Source organism: Rhodamnia argentea, chromosome 6 (genome assembly GCF_020921035.1).
Source record: "Rhodamnia argentea isolate NSW1041297 chromosome 6, ASM2092103v1, whole genome shotgun sequence".
Classification (NCBI taxonomy): Eukaryota; Viridiplantae; Streptophyta; class Magnoliopsida; order Myrtales; family Myrtaceae; genus Rhodamnia; species Rhodamnia argentea.
This window is the reverse complement of record NC_063155.1, coordinates 19086625-19108334: the sequence shown is the minus strand read 5'-3', so window position 1 is coordinate 19108334 and position 21710 is coordinate 19086625. Positions and strand designations below refer to the sequence as shown.

Sequence of the window (21710 nt, the reverse complement as noted above, 5' to 3'; positions counted from 1 at the left end):
GATGACAAAGTTTATTGATGAGAGAAGACGATATATCAGAATCAGTGATATGGTCAGTGGGTATAGGGGAAGACATTAACGTTGGAGAAGATGGATGGCTGAGAAAAAGAATTATAGGGGAGACCGACAAACTTGAATGACCCAAAAACAATTGCTGAATTAATTATTCCAGGGGAGACATGTTGGAATGTTCACAAACTTAGAAGACTCTTTAATGAACAAACCGTGAATGAAGTCCTGACTTTGCCCCTTAATCCTCAGATTACACAGGCCAAACTAAGATGGATGAAGACAAAATAAGGTACTTACACGGTGAAAAGTGCCTAAACTTTGATTCGAGAAAAGGACAACCCACAACAAAGCACGCAACCAACATCGTCTTTTCAGCCACCTTGGCATCATATTTGGAACATGAGACCCCAGTATGTCTTTTTTTTTGGTCGAAAATGCACTTTCCACTGCAGGGAACTTTAACGGGAAAAAAATCTTACCTATGCCATCATGTCCTTTATGTGAGTGAGAAGCGAAAACAATCGAACATCTATTCCTACTTTGCACTTGGACGGACTCGGTTTAGAGGGATCCTGAAGTAAACATCCAAGTTCACATCAAAATCTAATCGTGAATTGAGGTATGGTTACAAGATCGAGCCTTACAGCCAGTTAACTAACTTACCTTCGATGAAATTGCGACCCTCTTGTGGTTCATCTAGAAAGCGAGGAATGATTTTTTGTTTCCGAAGGCAATCCCCAAATACGAAAACCCTAATGGACTCTGTAAAGACCTCACTCAGAGAATTCATCGAGTGAAACAACCAAGGCTTGAAACTTTATATACAGAAACAACTCAATTGACAAAGAATTGGATCCCACTGAAGCCGCTTACCTTCAAAATCAACGTCAACGGAGCTTTCCTTGAAGGTGCAACCAAAGAAGCCACTTCAAGGGTCCTTTGAGATGAGACAAGTGCTTTACTGGACGTACCATCTTCGTTTGCAATTCTAAGTCCCAATCTTTTGGTTAGTTATTTTCTCCAACCGAACTTTTTGAGATTTCAATTAAAATCGAGGAATGTTTCAATAAAAAGAAAATAAAAGTTTTTTGTGGGTAGTATCTTTCCTCGACAGTCTTTTGGTGGACTAGACAACGACTCCGGAACGATTTTGAATAACATAGCACGAACAATTAGGCTCGCACTTCTCTCTCCACCACGATTTACCCATCAGATTATTGATTTCAGTGGTCATCCAAGCTTTTTCCGCGAGATTTCCACAGAATTTCGAATGGTCATGATCACCGCATATGGATTACAAACAATGGAATGTCGAATGGGTGAATCACCAACATATCAGCCGTCGAGAGGGAGTGGGTGCGACAATTTTCACCAGAAGCAGTGTCTGTGAAATCAGGCCTCTTCAGAGAGAGAGAGAGAGAGAAGTGGCAGTCGAGGGGTTCTAGACAGGGGCATCTATGGCGGGCACAACGACGTCGTTGACCACTTCTTCCGAGCTCGCGGTCAACCCGCTCCCCTTCTCTCAAATTGTGGTTTAGTGCCTCTCGCCTGCTCATTCACTGTCAATATGCTGCGATGATGTGCTTCGTTGTCTTCAGACCTGAGTCAATGTTGTCGCTTGTCAGTTTTTTGTTCTTGTTGTTTCGAGCGCTACGATGATTCGGCGAGAAAAACCTCTCTGTCTACCGGAGGATTGTTTGCAGAAAAACTGAGAAGCCTTCTTCACAATGTGGATTCTGCTCAAACCTCGCTACTAAACTAATTGATGTAGGATTATCTGAATAACTTCTGATTATGTGGTCCCAAAAATGGTCGTCTAATTGGAGTGCTCTTCTTGTTTTCCTCATTAGACTTGACTTGAGGATATTCCTTTTCTTCTTCATCGAACCAAAATTTTAGTCTGCCTCGAGTTCTGACCTTTTAGAACTCATGCAATTGACGAGAATTACATGCCGTGACAAATTTAGTGAGAACGCTTTGCATCAATTTTTTACCAAAAGGGCAGCTAGTTTTTAGACAGAGTGTAACTAAGCCTTGCACTGGTACATCCTGACACTGTTTATTCTTTCAGAAACAGAGTTACTATCTGAATTGTGTGTCGCCTTGCAAAATCTGAACTTTGTTGTTGCTGATTAAGCCTAGATACGAATTGGATATCTGGGAAGGAGCTAGAACAAATTAAGCATATCATTCCTTTCTAAAACAAACTTCGTGCATTGCCTAACGTGTTATCGTTTGCATCGATCTTGAAATCTAATGCCCATAGTTTGTATGATGTGCTTTATTGTCTATGTTGCAGTTATCCCTGTCTGCTTTAAAATTACGTGATCGTGATGTCATGTCAAAGGTGAAAAACTTCATTAGCATTTTCAGCGGGCTTGTTGTACATCTTGCTACTAGCATGTAGTTTTTTCACATTCACCTGGGATCTTCTTGGTTCTTTTTTATTTGGTTGTCACAGAAGGGTATAACTACTTCTTCTAAAGTGAAATTGCACCAACGTATCTTAAAACTTGATTTTCTGTCTTCTTATGCTTGCAAAAATTTAGGAATGTCACAGCATTCGATGTTTGCGTTTCCGATTGATGCCTGTTATTTGTGTCTTCAGTAATCTTGTGTTGCCGAAAGTACCTTATCACTGGGAGAGTCATTTGTGCTTCAAAAAGATTCGTCTAGGACAGTCTTTGCATGTTTATGTTATGCTCTTTTCTTTTTGACTTGTGTGCTTCATATGCGGCAAATGTCATCTGCCAAAATTTCCATAACAACTTCAACTTTTGTCAAAACTTGCATACATACTCATGATCAAATTTCAGGCCGTGTAATAAACCTGAGCTAATATAGTTAAGTAGCTCATAGTCAGAACAAATGACTGATTACTGGATCATTGTAATTTTGCAGAGTGATCCAATGGGAGTTTTTTACTTGAGGAAAACAGATGGGATGCTTCAGGAACTTGGGAGGACAGAAGTTACATTGCACAGTTTGGATCCTGCATGGAGTGAATAGATTTCTTTAGCTTATCACTTTGAGACTGTTCAGCACTTGGTGTGAGTTTTCCATGTATGGAAAAGTATAACATATCTGTGTGTTGTCTTGACTATATCATGTAAACCCATTTGTCTCTTGTCTTTTATCTCATTTCAAGTTTCATTATATGATGTCGACACAAAGTATTACAATGCACCTTTTAAAGGTGTGTCAGTTATTTTAACCATTTCACATAGTTTGATATTTCTTTGTGGATTTTCACTACTATTGTTTCTTTTCTCTGTCTTTGGTGTTTTTTCCCCCTCTTAACATTTATGGGTGAAGCCATGGCCATTCCTGGTTATACATTAACAATGTCTCCGACTGCAATTCTATGTCACATTTCAGTCAGTCTTCCTAGGGGTCTAACTCAAATTTATATGAAAACGGAGAGACTGTTTGGATTAATCTCGGATCGATTGAGAAATTTCTCCAACTTATATACTAGCTACTCTTACTATGGTTATAGTTCAACTGAATTTTTGGCTTTGACCTAAAGTAGGAATTATAAAGATAAAAGCTTGTGTCTTTCCTTACCTTTGATGTTCAAGTGTGGTGGGACAACACTTTCCTGGGTGGATTGGCTTTAGCTGTCATGTAGTTTCCAGATTGTTACGTCCATGGAATTCTGGAAATACAAAAACGAATGCATTGGACGATCTTACGTTTGCATAGGAATTCGAATGTTTAATGGTATTTAAATAATCATGAATTGCAATAAACCTTGCAGATTAGTTGGGTTTCTATATGCCTTTTGTCTTTCCATGTGAGGAGGAAGGCATTCCGATAGTATCTTGATCGTGAGGTTTCAGGGCGGATGTTAAAGCTGAAGGACCAAGAGTTTTTAGGAGAAGGCAGCTATGTGCTGTCAGAAGTACTTCTGGCTTACATTGTTATTGGGTCATTTTCCATGCACTTGGCTTCAGTGAAGTACCAGTGTAATCCATCTAGATCTTGTCCAAAGCATCTTCTCCTTTCTATATGGTAAGTGCCTATTCTCGTGCAATTTGTAGTACTTAGGCTTTCTGTATTTAATGTTACAGTAAACTTCAGAAGTCCCCGGCAGACTTGGAGAAACTTCATAAAGAGTGCAAATTTTTCTTCACCAGCTTCTCATCACGACCATGAAGAGGTGTCTGTCATTCTTAGTTTAATGCTCTTCATTCTGATGAGCCCTTTGATCAGGTTTGTAACTTCTCTATATAGGTTCTCAAGGGTCAGCTTTTGTGGGTCAATTTTGTGAGAAGCAACACTACAACTTTCTTGATTACATATCAAGTGTTCTAACAATACGCCTTTTACGATTGCTTTGTCGACTTTCTTGGTACATGATTATTTGGATATGTGTTTATCGTATAAAACTTTATCTCTTTGATGCCCAATCTCATTTCATTCCGACGCTTCTGGACTTTTCAGCTTCAAATGGAAATCCCAAAAATCCAAGTTCCATGCATTGCATTGATCGGGTATTTTAATTTGCCTCCTAAACCTGGTCACTTGTAACGAGTTTACTATAGCCTTTTGATGATGTTTTAATATGGAATCACCTAAGACATGCTGGGTTAATCAGTTTTCCATGCTTTTTCCTTACTTATATGTTCTAATATGTTAACCAGTTGATATGCATTTTGTAACACCTCCAGTTTGATGAGGGCGGGGAGTGGACGCCGGGGCCAGAGGGGCCCGACAGGGAGTGGCTCCCGGCGGGCTTCTAGGACGGCGAGGTGAAACAAGACCGGACCGAACCATGCACCGAAATAGGAGAGAATGTGATAATACAAGGAAGGGTCCAAAAAGTCCCACATTGAATATGAGAGGGACATTAGGATGCCTTATAAGGCTTAGGCACCCCTACCCCGTGTAACCCATTTTAAGGGGGCGGTTTAGGTGGCCCTCGGAGAAGCAAAGTTGTGTGGGTCTTGACCTAAAGCGGACAATATTACATAGAGATAGCATTTGGTTCGTTACAGGTGGTAGCAGAGCGGGACCCGAGATAGCACTTAGGTCGCCACAGGTGGTATTAGAGTAGGACCCCCTTTAGTAGGTGTGTGGTTCGAGGACGAACCACGTGGAAGCTGGTGGGCTTGTTACACCTCCGATCCGACGAGGGCGGGGAGTGAATGCCGGGGCTAGAGGGCCCAAACAAGGAGCGGCTCCTGGCGGGCTTGGGCACCCCTACCATGTGTAACACGTTTTCAAGGGGTGGTTTAGGCGGCCCTCGGAGAAGCAAAGCCGTGCGGGTCTCGGCCTAAAGCGGACAATATTACACGGTGGTTATAATCAATTGATGTCATAGAGTTAACTTATTTATTTAGTAATTCGTGGTGCCAACACTTTACGCTATAATGGAAGTTGGAGCAGTGACTTAGATTTAAGATTGGATAGACGTTTTACTACATGGGGATTTATGATGAAGGACGTTTTATTGCTTTAAACTGAATGGAAGATGAACAGTAATCAGGAGGGCAAAACCAGAAAATGAAAAAAATGGTGAGGGTGGTTTTGGAAAGAAAAAATCATCTAAACTTAGAAATAGCCTCCCACAAATGCTAAAAGCCAAAGCAAGTGGGGACTGCCTTATGCTTTCAACTTTGCCAAGGTTAACATTTGGCCAAAAGAGGTCCCAAGAAAGTTTGCCTGGCACTTCATATTTTGACCAAGAGGCTTTGAAGGCTCGAATTCCTTTGGAAAAGCTAAACCAAATGCGCCAAGGCGTTTTCTATTAATTAAAAGCAAAATCACTGGTGTGTTGTAGATTGGTTTGTATTGTCGACTTTCAAGCGTATTTTGTTTTAAATCACACCAAGCACTCTAATGATTTACGCGAAACTTAAATAAGCTTCACAAAGGCCCTTACGATAATGTTTTTGTCTTGTACGTATCATACTTAAAAAAAAAAAGAAATATTAGTTTCTTTCCTCACATTTGTGAGCGAGAAAGAGGAATCTTGTGGCCTGCTCATGTAAATTATAGCTAACTAATCAAAACTTGTCCTTATTAGGTGCGAAGGGTCGAGGGAAAACGTCATAGTTTATGGAACCACCCGCTCTATAGTTTTCATGAAGCCTGGTCATTAAGGGCCTGCATGGTATCCATTCTCATTCTCCGATTCCGATTCCGGGAACAAAAAAGGATGAGAATCTCGTTTGGTAACGCAAATAAATTTGATTCTGATTCCGTTCCCAGAATCGGTTTTAGAGAATCAGAATCAATTTTAAAGCAAAATCCAGAACAAAAAAAAAATTGGTTATGGAAAAAGAATCACTTTTGAGAATCACAAAACAAAATGAAGTCTCACATCTCTCACTTTTCCCTTTCAGTTCTCTTGTCACTTTTTTCTCAACCTAATAAAAATAAAATAAAAAATTTCAAAAAAATTTGGAAATTTTTTAAAAAATCACCAAAAATTTAGAAAGCCCCTAAAAATAGAATAAGCTTATATTAGGCTAGTTTAACCTCATTTTCATAAATTTGGGCCTAAATTTCATAGATTTCACTCTTCCGCAAAAAATGTCACAGAAGATGATGGCATCCAACATGTGAATGATAACATATATACTCGTAGTCATGCGTCACAAAATTTAAACATTTGCACGTAGAACTGAAGCTAAACACCCACTTGGATTTAGGATAGAAGCTGCCAAATGATAGTGAAGAACTTGTACTTTGTATCAAGGAGGATAATTTATCTTCTTCTTTTTTTGTCAGTGAATAATTTGATTATTCGGCTGCTATGTTTGTATGTATTTTGGATAACGCAACATTTAAAGAAAAAATAAGTTCTTAATATGGGAACTTTCCCATGCTTCAATCGAACTTCAAACGTAATGTATTAAAATTTGTGTTTCATTTATGACATGCTAAAAAAATAATGTATTTTAAATTATTTTAGTGTGCATTGAAAATTAGTCTTCAATTTAGAATGAAATTTTACAAAGTAATTACATATTTATTTGACTTAAATGAAAAAAATTAGGAAGAGAAACAATTTTTTGAAATAGAAATTTTATGCGATTATCAAATGCGTTTCTATTTCAGGAATAGAAATTTTGGGCGCTTATCAAACGCGTTACGATTCTCTAAAACTCATCTAGAAACAGAATCAGAAAAAGTCATTTTAATCAGAATCAATTTTCCGGAACAAAATGGTTACCATGCGCAGCCTAAATAATAATGTCGTCCCTTTTTTTTTTGTGAAAAAAAAAACCGAATGAGCTGTAAGAAAAGAACTCAGAAGACCTTGACCATAATTTTTCCAGTTAAGGACACGATAGTATGAGATTTTCTTTAATTCCTGCATCACACGTGCCCTAGATATTCTCTCTCACGTGTGAATCTATTAACCGTGGCCAACCATTGCCATTTGATACATGGTATCCTCTTTTAAGCATTTTATTTACACTTTGTTACCCATAGATTAGTTTGTATCGCCGACCCTCAAGCGTTTTATTTTTCTTTTTTGGATTAAAGGGTAGGGATCACACATCAAACACTCAAAATGATTAAAGTGCAATTCATAAATTGTGAAAAGGGCCAAATTAACTAACATGAACTTCGCATGAGTCCACACGGTTGAATAAGATAGGAATTGCTATCAATTACAACCACAGTGCAAACTTCGAGCTGTCCATTAGCTATATATTTTCAATCATAGAGTAGCTAATTAATAACTTTACTTTATTGTTCATACTATTGAGAAAATGAGTATGGCGATGAAAAATTATTACATAGGCCCTTACGTTTATGTTCTGTCTTGTACTAATCATTGCATTAAAAAAGAAATATTAGTCTCTTTTCACACTTGTATAAGCGAGAAGGAGGAATCTTATGGCGTGCTCATGTGAATTATTGCTCACTAAAGTAAACTTGCCCGTATTACATCGGAAGGGTTCGAAGAAAACGTCTCAGTTGAAGGGACCACATCACACCATGAATGTTGCCTTGTTTAATTTGTCTTTGTCCGATGGTAATTTGCAATTATTTATTTGGGCAAGTTGGAGAGAACCCCAACAATAAATTATGTCCTAATCATTTCCCTCTAATATCACACATTTCTCGACTAATCAATTCCTTAATTGAAAGTTATTTATGAACAATGCATATGCGAGCTTGTCCTTTGGCAACTACACTTGAAGTCTCCTACAAAGGTTGGTTTAATGGAGTCAATACTCCTCTTCATACACGGGGTGTCCTTTTGTAAAAAATTCCTATAGCTAGTTTGATCTCACAATAGGTTGATTTGCCAAGTGGATGCAGGAGAGAGTTTCTGTATTTTGATGTGCACACATGCCCTAGACGATGGGTTACCCTATTTATATGAAAAACAAAGTCAACTAGCCGTTACTAACCCTTTACACGGCTAGTTTTTTTACCATCGAGAATTCTGGATGTCTGTAAACTCAACTAGTTCGTCTCTCTCCTATGGTCATTTGCAATTATATATGGGCAGTTAGACGGAACCAAGATCCGTCGCCATAATTTCCCTCCAATATTATCCATTTCTCAACCAATAATTTCTGCATTCCAAGTTGTTTGTTAGCAGCTAATTGTGTTTCTTGATTTGTTTAGCAGCCCATGGCTTCTGAAATTGCATACTAGTTGCCAGTCTAACAAGGCGGGCTTATCTTATGATCTAGGAACAGTTTTGACTACCTAATGCGAACTTGTCGTTCAGCAACTTCACTCAAGCACAAAATTAGAGTCGGTAGCTAATTATAAAAATGGTCAACTGACTGCTAGCCCTTTGGCCACTAGTAACTTATTCTATTGTTTTACAGGCACCGAAATTCACATCCGAATAAGCATGAGGAGCAAAAGATAAATTCCTTGAATACCACACTCCTAAAGAGGGTTTGTCTTTATTGTATCTTGAAATACATGCAAGGCAGTCAATATATTACACACTTTGGTAATTGTTGTTAGAAAGTTCAACCCGAAATCTTAACTTGTTATATGCCATCGCGGTTCAATACATAAAATACTCTAGCATTTCTCTCATGCGTATGCTGGATTTGCCTAAGTCTAAAGTGTTGAAATATATAATGGTGGAGGCAGATAGAGGTCTGGAAAATTTAAACTCAAGATCTCTTACTCCAATACCATGTTAAGAAAGTCCAACCCAAAAATCTAAGCTGATAAGTGAAGGAAGATCACACGTATATAAAAATATGGAAATCATTAGCCATCGATATGGGATATTAATTCAACACCCTTCTCATGTGCAAGTAGGATTAGGAGCGGCATCTAAAATTTGACTAATGGGGGGAGTGTAAAGAGAATAGGGAAGAGACATATTCACTCGGAAGACCGTTCGGGAGTTATGGTTGATCCATTATACTTTGAAGCTTTGTACAAGAACCAACTCTCCTCTACAAATAAAGTAGTTTTCTCTAGCAATAAGTTGATTTGCAAAGTGAATACAAGAGAGAGTTTATGTACTTTGATGTACACACATGTCCAAGACAATGTGTTACCCTATCTATGTGAAAAACAAGCTCAACAAGTCGTTACTCACACTTGAAACGGCTAATTTTTCGACTGTTGCGGATTCCAAATGCCCGTAAAAAGGGTCGGACACCTACTGGATTGGGCGGGCGAAATTAAATAGGCTAGTGTGAGATTCATCTTCACTAACGAGTAATAATACTATAAAAAAAAAAACGTTAGAAGAACGAGAATATGGCTATACTATAAAATTCTGTCGATAAAATCAGGTTTTCAAACCTTTATCTTCCGTTTAATCTCATTATCAGAATAATTGACTTTCAAGAGTGCTTTTTTTTTCTTGGTTCTTGTTTGTGTGTTTTTGGATTCAAGGGAAGTGATCCCACCAAGCACTCAAATAATTTAAGTGAATTTTATTTCTTGTGTAAAGGGTCAAATTTAACTAAAAGAAGCTTCGCATGAGTCCACTCGGTCAAATTAAATAGGCTTGTTTTTCCAACAACAGTGGAAGTTCCTATCAACAAGCGTCCATTAACTAGATGCTTTCAATAAATAAATTTATTCTATTGTGAACTTAGAGAAAATGTGTATGGCGACGAAGAAACTATTACTTAAGCCCTTACAATTATGTTTTTGTCTCGTATGAATTATAGCTTAAAAAAGAATATAAGTCTCTTCCCACACATTTGTAAGAATCTTAAGGTGTGCTCATGTAAACTATTGTTAAATAATTAAAAATTCGGGCTGGTTCATGTTTCGGTCCAAGTATATAGTTCGGTTTTGACACCCCTAATCAACAAGGCGTCCATTAGGTAGATGCTTTCAATGAAGATATTTATTCTATTGTGAACATAAAGAAAATGTGTACTGTGATGAAGAAATTATTACTTAGGCTCTTAGGATTATAGTTTTGGCTTGTCTGAATCACAGCTTAGAAAAAGAATATTAGTCTCTTTCCACATATTTGTAAGCAAGAAAGGAGAATCTTAAGGCATGCTCATGTAAATTATTGGTCCATAATGAAAGCTTGTCCTTTTTTGATGGAAAGGGTTCGAGAAAAACGTCGTAGTTTATGGGACCATACCACACTATAATTGTCACACAGCCAGGTCATTGTAGAATAATTATACGAAGCATACCATTCAACATCCAGCAAAATTTGCCAGCAAAGAAGACGATTTATGTGGCTCTTTAAGAATGGCATCATTTAAAAATTAATTACCACTATGAACACCTTGCCCTCCTGCGAGATCCAATGGCATGGTTAATGGGAAAAAGAATGAAAAGGAAAAAGAAGCGGGGTTCGGTCCACATGTGTGTCCGCTTCATCGTTTCCGACAGATGCTATAAACTATTTCTCAACTGATCAAATTTCTTAATTGCAAGTGTCTTGATAAAGTAGTGATTTTTAGTTGCCTTGCTTCGTTTGTCTCTCTGTCGGATGGTGATTTTCAATTATTTATCTGGGCAACTTGGTCAGAACTCCAGCGATGAATTATGCCCTCATCATTTCCCTTTAATATCCTAAATTTCTCAACTAATCAATTCTTTATTTGCAAGTTGTTTTTTTTTTTTTTTAAGAATAATGAACAATGGGTAGTTGTGTTGCGTGAAGAGAGGGAGAGAGAGTTTGGACAATACCTAGGATGTCATTGACCTATTGGCTTCGAATTGTGTTTCTTGATTAGCTGCTAGTCCAATAAGTCGGGCTTATAGTATTGGACTACCTAATTCACACTTGTCCTGTAGCAACTTTGCTCAAGTCAGAAGCTAGTGCTCATTATAGAAAAGGCCAACCAACTGTTGATCCAATCATCAATGGGGACTGTTCTTTAACATTCGCCATAAAAGTGATTTCATATTTGCAGTAGATCAAGAATGCGCATGCATGCATAAACCTTCTTGTTTTTTCAACAAGAAGGTTTCTAGATGAAAGTGCATCGACCTTCGTAGAATCTCCACCCTTGCATGTGATTTCCAACAATAAGGGGAAAAGTACACTAGAAGTGTCATAACTTGTGTACGGCGTTCATTTGAGTGCCATAACTTTCAAAACGTTCACTTAAGTGCTATAACTTTCAAAAATCGTTCACTTGAGTGCTACGTCGGAGCAAAATCGTTCACTTGAATGCTACAGTAACTTTTCCGGCGTGCCATGTCGGTTTTCCGACATGCTACAGTAACTTTTCCGGCGTGCCACGTCAGCTTTTCCGGTGTCCACGTCAACATGGCACTCAAGTGACCGGTTTTTGAAAGTTATGGCACTTAAGTGAACGTTTTAAAAGTTATGGCACTCAAGTGAACGCTGTACAAAAGTTATGGCACTTCTAGTGTACTTTTCCCCAACAATAAGTATTGACCGACAAAAATAGTAGGTTTCTAGATATTCAGTGCATTTTAAGAAACGGGTTTCTACGTGAATTGCATTTAGTGCATCTTTGATAAACGCAAACAATCCTAATTTGGCCAATCATAAGAGTTTTTAGTTGCATATGACTCGTTATTGCTATAAATTGCTGAAGCTCGACCATAGCAATAATTGGTTTGAAAGTTTCCTTATGCTATCCAATTTGCCCTCCTATGAGCTTATATTGCAAAGACATTGTCATTTTTTCACTTGCTTGTGCTTCATAACTATTTTTGGGATGGAACATTTCTCCAGCCTAACGAGTGCCCGGATTGCATGTACTTTCAAAGTATTTTTCTGTTATTTATCCACTTTCGACCCTCGATAGATTACAATGTTGAGTTGTTCAACTTTTGGGGAAATTACCAAAAAAAAATCGTAGACCTATTGCAAAATTATGTCAATTCAATCCTAAGCTTTTTTTTTTTTTTTTTGGCCAATTGAGTCCTAAACATTTTTCCTTCAGACCAATTTTAGCTGGAAACCGTTAACGTGATGTTGACGCGGCAATTTTTTAATAACATTTTGATAATTTTTTGAAATTATTATTACATTTTGTTATTGTTTTTTTTTTTTTTTGCTAAGAGCCGGCCAATGTCGAGGCCATAGGCGAGGGCTGTTGTGCGGAACCAAGCGATAGAACGATAAGATAGACAAAACAAGAAAATAAATCGAACACCGGATGTACAAGGTTCGGTCGTAAAAACCTCCGTCCACGGGAAGAGCAGCAACGAATTCCACTATAGATCAAGTGATACATGGAGATTACAAGTTACACTCGAGTTACTCAAACACTCGGTGTTTCCCAAGCCCCAATTAAATCAAATAACTCGCAAGTGTTTAGCTTCCAATTCCTAGTGAAATAATCTCTCAATCTCATAAAGGAATTATACAAATCTAATCTTAAGATTTAATCTGCTTTGATACTTGAATACTTGATGTAATATCACGGCCATAACTCACCGAGAAAAACCCTTTCCAAGCACTCGCGCGGCGCTTCAATAACTCTCTCGGAATTAACGCACAAAACCACGTGTATGTATATATATGCAAAACCTTCTCAACCTTTTGCCGACCCAAACAAGGAGTCAATTCCCTTGTTTTATTTCCTTGCTTCTCTGACACGCAAGTCCAAGTCAACTCCACGGCTGGATATTCAAATCAACCCCTCTCTATCATGCTTTAGATTTCCTTTTATTATTGTTTATTTTCTTTCTTTGGCTGATAACTCTTGCGTGTATAACTGACTTTCGTATCCCTTTATCCTTTCTCTTCGGTTGACCGAGTCCAACGGGACTTTTCTATTTCTTGAGCAAAGACACAACGCACAATCAACTTTAACATAAGTCGATTTCATATATATTTCCCTTTGTTCAATTTCTGACTTTTCTTTAATAAATCTCATATCGTTCACGAGCTGAAATTCGAGATATATTTCAACAATCTCCACCTTGGGTCGACATTTGAGCCTAGTCACAATCACTTCACTAGAACTTCGAACTTTGCTACTACTCTCCCACAGCCCCAATGGGCTCAACCGCCACAAATATCATCCAAGTCCAAGTCACGCTTGAACTTCGCCATAACCGAGGACCTCATTAGAGCATCAACTGCACAATCACATTCAACTGCTCCACAAGAACTTTCTGATACAAGCTCCTCAATCACGGATAAAGCAAAACCATCGTTGCATTCATATCTCGTCGGGGACTGAATACGTACTTTATCAATATCAACAGTTACAGCAACTATTGGCTCTACGGGCTCTACCTCGCTATAAGCACCACCCGTGTCGATTACTTCGATAGTACCCGCTACCTCAAGAGTTTCCGGTTGCAACTCTACCTCAAGCTGAAACCGTTCAAATCCGTATGAATACTGCTATAATCACTCCTAGCCAAAAGTACCGAAGACTCACTAAACATAACTTCTCTACCGATAACATATGAGTTTAATTCCGGGCACCACAACCGATAACCTCGCTCACCTTGTGCATACCCTAGGAACATGCACTTCTTTGCCCTTCCGTCGAGCTTACCATCACTAACTCGAATATAACATGAGAAACCAAATATTCTAAGAATAGAATAATCAGCAACATTACATGACCACACTTCTTCGGGAGTCCGACATCCAATCGCAGTTGATGGAGATCTATTCATTAGGTAGCTCGTCGTACTAAGCGCATCCGCCACGAATCTCCTAGCCATACCAGCACTAGAGAGCATTTTATGGGCCATCTCTAATAATGTTCTATTCATCAACTCTGCAACATGTGGTTCATTGGCGCTAGTACAATGTCTTATTATGCCTTCTTTCATGTAGAGATCATTTAATAGCTCCGAACAAAACTCCATGCTTTTGTCAATTCGCACATGCTTGATCTTTTTACTGGTCTCCTTTTCGATCAAACCTCTCAACCGCATGATTCTAACAATATCACCAAACTTGTACCTAAGCACAAATACCTAGGTCCTCATCGAGTAGTCATCAACAATTGTTAGCATAAATCTGGCACTCTTCCTTGAAGGAAACTATGACAACCTGCAAACATCCAAGTGAAGTAATTCTGCAATTTTTGTGGTTTCTCTGAAAATCGCACTAAATTGCACTTTTCGCCGTTGATCTAAATCACAGCACCTGCATTTATTCAGTTTGTCAAGAACATAACCACATAATAAATTTCTTTCACTTAGAACTTTCAGGCTTCTCTCGTAAATGTGCCCCAAATGCATATTCCACAATTCAGATTCTCGAGCATATGCATTCGACGTCTCCGTGGCAAATTCTCTTACCGTCTCACCTTGAAGCTCATACGGGCCATTATGCTTGATTCCTTTCATTATCACCAAGGCACCTCGAACAACCTTCAAAATTTCATATTCTGAAGAATACCAATACCTAGCTGAATCCAAGACACTCAAGGAAATCAGAATTTTCTTCAACTTTGGAACATGCCTAACTCCACTCAATGTCCTCACAATACCATCACACATTATGATTCTAACATCGCCAACACCTATAACATCGCATTCGGTGCTATTCCCCATCCGCACTTTACTACTATCCACGCATTGATAAGTAGTAAACTAATTCCTGTTTGGTGCAAGATGAAACGAATAACCAGAATTCATAATCCATCCATCAAACAACGAATCATTAGTGACAGACAAGACAACATCAACATTATCCGAGTTACTATCGCTTATAGCTGCAACATCATCCGCAGATTCAACTCTAATTCCCTTGTCTATTTCGGTTTTCAACTTTAAACAATTCATTTTAAGATACCCTCTCTTGCCACAGTTCCAACAGACAAGACCACCAGTCCTAGATCGATCGCGTCTATTCGAATTCACATTACTTCTACTAACATGAGTACCAGTTCTTCCTCTATTTTTACCTACTAAAGCAGTATATACAAATTCGCCAGATTCCTTTTTACGGATGTCCTCGCTCAGAATTAAATCTCGAATCCCATCAAACGTTAAACTTGTTGACCTAGAGGAATTACAAACAGCAGTAATGGTAGTATTCCAACTATCAAGTAATGAGGATAATATAATCAAAGCACATACCTCATCTTCAAAATCAATATCAACCGAACTCAATTGACCAACGACCACATTGAATTCATTGATATGATTAGTAATTGACGCACCTTCGCTCATCTTCAAATTAAACAGATGTCGCATCAAATAAACCTTATTAATCGCAGAGGGCTTCTCGTACATTTATGATAGGGCTTTCATCAAACCCCGCGTGGTCTTTTCTTTGATGATATTAAATGTAATATTACGAGCCAACGCCAGCCGAATAACACTCATCGCTCATCTATCCAGCAATTCCTAATCGGCTTGCTTCATCATTTTTTGTTTCTCCCCAAATAAGGACAAGTGCAGCTTCATCCGATATAGATAGTCCTCAATCCGCATCTTCCGAAAACCAAAATCCTTCCCCTCAAATCTGTTGATTTTCACTTTAACTTCTTCTGTGACCATTGATTCGTTTAACTTCAGCCAAGCCTATCTTTGATGCCAATTGTTGTGCGGAACCAAATGATCGAACGATAAAATAGACAGAACAAAAAAATAAATCGGACACCGGATGTACGTGGTTCGGTTGTAGAGACCTACATCCACGGGGAGAGTAGCAACGAATTCCACTATAAATCAAACGATACACAGAGATTACAAATCACACTCGAGTTACTCAAACACTCTCAGCATTTCCCAAGCTACAAGTACATCAAATAACTCACAAGTGTTTAGCCCCCAATTTCTAGTTAAATAATCTCTCAATCTCATAAAGAAATTACACAAATCTAATCTCAAGATTTAATCGGCTTTGATACTTAAATACTTGATGTAATATCACTAACATAACTCATCGAGAAAAACCCTTTCCAAGCACTCAAGCGGCGCTTTAATAACTCTCTCGGAATCAACACACAAAACCACGTGTATGTGTGTGTGTGTGTGTGTGTGTGTATATATATATATATATGTATATATATATATATATATGCAAAACCTTCTCAACCTTTTACCGACTCAAACAAGGAGTCAATTCCCTTGTTTTATTTCCTTGCTTCTCCGACACGTAAGTCCAAGTCAACTCCACGGCTAGATATTCAAATCAGCCCCTCTCTATCATGCATTAGATTTCCTTTTATTATTGTTTATTTTCTTTATTTGGCTGATAACTCTTGCATGTGTAAATGACTTCCGTATCCCTTTATCCTTTCTCTTCGGTTGACCGAGTCCAACTGGGCTTTTCTATTTCTTGAGCAAAGAGACAATGCACAATCAACTTTAACATAAGTCGATTTCGTATATATTTCCCTTTGCTCGATTTCTGACTTTTCTTTAATAAATCTCGGATCGTTCACGGGTTGAAATTCAAGACATATTTCAACAAGGGCCGTGGTGATATCTATCCCTCTTCATCATTTCCTTTTAATATTACGCACTATTTCTCTATTGAGCAGTTTCTTAATTGCAAGTTGCGTTGATGAAGTTGTGAATTTTTTTTTTTTTTTTTTGCCGTGTTTTGTTTGTCCGTGCCCGTTGGTGATTTGCAATTATTTATCTAGGCAAGTTGGAGAGAACCACGTGTTAACCTCTTTCCCCATCATTTCCCTCTAGTAATATACATTTCCCAGCTAACCAATTTCTTAATCGCAAGTTGTTTGGCAAGTTGTTTGTTGGCAGCTAATTGTGTTTCTTGATTTGTTTGACAACACATGGCTTGTGAAATTGTATATAGCCGCCAGTCCAATAAGTGAGGCTTAGTACTTTCTTATTGACTACCTAATGCCAGCTTGTCCCGAGTCACTAGAGCTCATTATAAAAATGGCCGACGACTTGTTGCCCTTTACCCATATTGGTCTTTATATATTACTCTCTTTCATCGGCCCATTGCAAGAACTCAGCAAAGAATCCCTTCATCCTCCAGTCATTTCCAATGGAAGCTGAAGGTATTGTAACATCTTCCTCCATTTCATTTTCTACTGAAATATATAATTTCAATTCCCCGCTAATTTCTTCTCCCGCAGTGTCCATTTGTTTTTGCATTATGCTGTTATGTTTGCTTATATCCTAGTGTTGTACATTTTCTATTGAATGAATTTTTGGTTCCCTGTTGTTTTCTTCCGCCACAGTGTTCACTTGATTTGCATCATGCTGATATGTCCGCTTATATTCTAGTGTTATCAGCACTGGTTTTGGCATGTATCGCCGTTCATGCATCTTGCACATAAGTCTAAAGTGAAGCCGATAAATCTTAGTTCCTCTTCCATTATGGTGGAGCCACTCCTAGTATGTGTGTCATCGTATATCTACTTTTTCATGTGCTATCGGTGTCATCCCGATGTCTTCGCTTATATTCCGATGCTATCGGGATTGGTGTTGCCGTGCATCACCCTTCATCCATCTTGCAGCAAGTCAGAATCCGAGAAATCTTGTTTCCCCTTGCATCCTTATAGTGAAGCCACTCCTAGCTTGTGTGTCATTATATATCTACTTTTCGTATGCTATCAACACTTGTTTGACTTTCACCCCTTTGTTTGGTAATCTGGTTCTATTGATTCAACCCTTGAAGCCAAAAACAAAAACAAAAAAACCTCAACAAAGAATCCCTTCATCCTCCGGTCATTCCAAGTCGAAGCTGAAGGTATTGTAACATCCGGCTCAATTACATTTTCTATTGAATGAATTTTCAGTTCCCTCTTGTTTTCTTCACCCACAGTGTCCACTTGTTTTTGCGTTGTGCTGATATGAACGCTTATATGCTGGTGTTATCGGGACTGGTTTTGGCCTGCATTACCCTTCATCCCTTGCAAACAAGTTAGAACCCAAGAAATCTCGATTTCCCTATCCTTATAGTGAAGCTACTCCCGGTACGTGTGTCATTATATATCTATTTTCCGTGTGCTATCAACACGTATTTCACTTTCATCTTTTTGTTTGGTAATCTGGTTATATTGATTCAACCCTAGGAAAAACATTAATCCAAAAAGAAAAAAAATGAACAAACACAAAATGGGTGAGATAACTGCAATATAAACTCATTTCGGAGGCACCGATGTTTGCCTCTCTAAGCTTTTACATTTCTCTAAAATGGTGATTGTATGACTTCATGATTAACCATCTCTTTATGAGTAGTACTGTGCGACCATAAAATAATAAGGTGAACTTGGAAAAATTAGCTAGTCTCTCTGCCTACGTACATTTAGATGGTTTGGCCTATTTTGTAAAGACACCGAGACTCATAATAGCGGGAATAGCATAAAACGATATCTTTTTTTTTTGTCAATTTAAGAAAATAATTTAAATGAAAATATATTATAAAATATGGAAAACAGTTTAGTTATAAAAATTTGTGAATGGTTCCGAACGATCCATTTGACATATCACTAAAAGTTGAGCAACTAAATTGGACAAATTGAAAATTTAGAAACTACATTAAACATTCATGAATAGTTCAAAGACCACATTAAACGAATTAAAAATCCATGAATGGCATTGGACATTGGGCCAAAACTTAGAAAGTTTGTGTCAATTTTCTCTTTTCAAAATTATCATTACATATATTGCTACTGATTTATTCGTTATATGTAAACCGGTTAGCGTAAATAGTTGCACCATTTAAACCGTTGGAATCACATACCAGCCCTCACTCCGGTTATTATATTTTCAAAACATTACCTATAATTAGAAACCACAATGGTTGATTAAAAATCCCCCCCTTTTTTCTTGAAAGGTGGATAATTGAAATTCTTTGATTAAGGTCCCTAACCTTTGATTAATGTACCTATAGAGCAAATTCCTTTTGCGGAAAACCCTGCCATACTTTATTAAATTGTCATCTGCTTTATTCAAAGTAAAGCGTAAAAAAGAAAATATCTTTTTTATCCCAAATGGCAGATGTACCACTGTTTTTACCGTCATATGCACCTGATAAAGAAGGTTTCAAAATGTATCCTAGTGCCAAAAGGAAAACAACAAAAGCAAAATGACCAATGGGTCATAGATTGGTTCGTACTGTGGAAAGGGAAGTAAGCATCCCAACCATTCAAATGATAAAGTGAAGTTTATTTCTTCACCAGTCGATACGGTCAAATAAAATAGGCTTGTCATCAATTATGGCAACAGCGGAAGTTTCTAACAATGAGCCATCCATTAGCTATATAATTCCAAACACAAAGAAATTAATAAATAATTTTTTTACTGTGCACACTAATGTGACACATAGTAAATGGCGATGAAGAAATTATTACTTATGCCCTTACGATTAGGTTTTGTAAGCGAGAAAGGGCAATCTTGGGGAGAGCTCCTGTGAATTATTTCTTATTAATCAAAACTCGTCCTTACTAGATGGGAAGGGTTCGAGGAAAACTAGTCTATGGTACCACAACGCACCATAATTTTCACAAAGCCTAATCATTGGAGAATAATGCCTTTTGGCTGAGTTGAGGAAAATAATTTGAAGCATACTATTCAACATCTTGCAAAAGCTGCCGGTAAAGGAGATGGTTGCGTGGCCTTTGAGGAGTAGCATCATCTGAAAATCAACTTCCACTGTGGACCAAACATGAGTATTATTCTTTTTGGGCCAAAAATAAGTGTCGATTAAAACATCTTTTAGCTAAAGACCAATTATTTGAGAATGTGTATATGAAATAGACCAATTTGCGGCCATCGCATTAATTTTTCTGTAAATAAAGAAAGAAAGAAAGACGTCGAGATAATCGCCATCAACAAGTCAGAAATCAGTCAGGGCTTTGGTTGATTCATTTCAACGGATTATGTCAATGAATGTCTGGGCAATCTCTGTCCCTCTTCATCATTTCCTTTTAATATTACACACTATTTCTCAACTGATTAATTTCTTAGTAGCAAGTTGTGTGTTGATAAAGCTGTCACTACAAAAAAACACGGATTTAGCCACGAAAAATTTGCCACGAAAAAAATTCGTCGCTAATTTCCGATGAAAATAGTGACAAAATGAATATTCGTCGCTATTTGCGACGAAAACATTCGTCGCCCATTAGTGACGACTATAGCGACGAATTATTTTTCGTCGCTAATTAGCCACGAAAATGGCCATGAAATAATTATTCGTCGCTATCTCCTTTGCGACGAAAACGAGCTTCGTCGCGAATTAGCGACGAACGTCCTTTTTCGTCACAAATTCTTTTATTAAAAGTTAGCGACAAAAATAAATGTCCGTCGCTAATTAGCGACGAACTTTTTTTTTCGTCGCAAAATTAGCACTATGAATAAAAATAACAAAGAAAATATTAAAATTAGCGACGATTCATTATTTTCGTTGCTAATTTAGCGACGAAATGTATTATTCGTCGCTAACATGAAGGAAATTAAAAAAAAATAAAATGTTCAATTTATTTAATTTGCGACGAAAAACAGTTTTCGTCGCTAAATTTGCAACGAACTAATATATTTCGTCGCAAATTTATTTAATTTATTCTGGAAATTAGTGACGAAATTATTTTTTCGCCGCTAATTATTTTTTTATTTTTTATTTAATTTATATCAGCAATTTGCGACGAAATGAGAATTTTTCGTGGCTAATAGCGACGAAAATGGCCATGAAATAATTATTCGTCGCTATCTCCTTTGCGACGAAAACGGGCTTCGTCGCCAATTAGCGACGAACGTCCTTTTTCGTCACAAATTCTTTTATTAAAAGTTAGCGATGAAAATCGACGTTTGTCGCTAATTAGCGACGAAAATAAACGTTAGTCGCTAATTAGCGACGAACTTTTGTTTTCGTCGCAAAATTAGCACTATGAATAAAAATAACAAAGAAAATATTAAAATTAGCGACGATTCATTATTTTCGTCGCTAATTTAGCGACGAAATGTATTATTCGTCGCTAACATGAAGGAAATAAAAAAAATAAAATGTTCAATTTATTTAATTTGCGACGAAAAAACAGTGTTAATCGCTAAATTTGCAACGAAATAATACATTTCGTTGCAAATTTATTTAATTTATTCTGGAAATTAGTGATGAAATTATTTTTTCGTCGCTAATTATTTTTTTTATTATTTAATTTATATCAGCAATTTGCAATGAAATGAGAATTGGTTGCAAATTTTGCGACAAAATTATGTGTTTCGTCGCTAAATTAGCGACGAAGGACTTTATTTCGTCGCTAAATTTTTTATGGAGCTTTTGAAATTTTGCGATTCCCACTCTCTCCTCCCGCTTAATCCCATTCTATAAACTCTCCCGCCCCCTTTCTATCATTCCCCCCACTCACCTTCTCTCTTCCTCCTCTTGATGCGAA

The 21710-nt window shown here is 37.6% G+C and overlaps 1 protein-coding gene and 1 pseudogene across 1 annotated transcript in view; both read left to right on the top strand.

The window, feature by feature from the left end:
* Positions 1 to 21710, top strand: part of LOC115751677 (protein BONZAI 3-like) — a 1030407-nt gene that overhangs the window by 282034 nt on the left and 726663 nt on the right. The gene's annotated exons all lie outside the window — the stretch shown is intronic.
* The window catches only part of LOC115734452, a 116184-nt pseudogene that overhangs the window by 66766 nt on the left and 27708 nt on the right, over positions 1 to 21710 (top strand).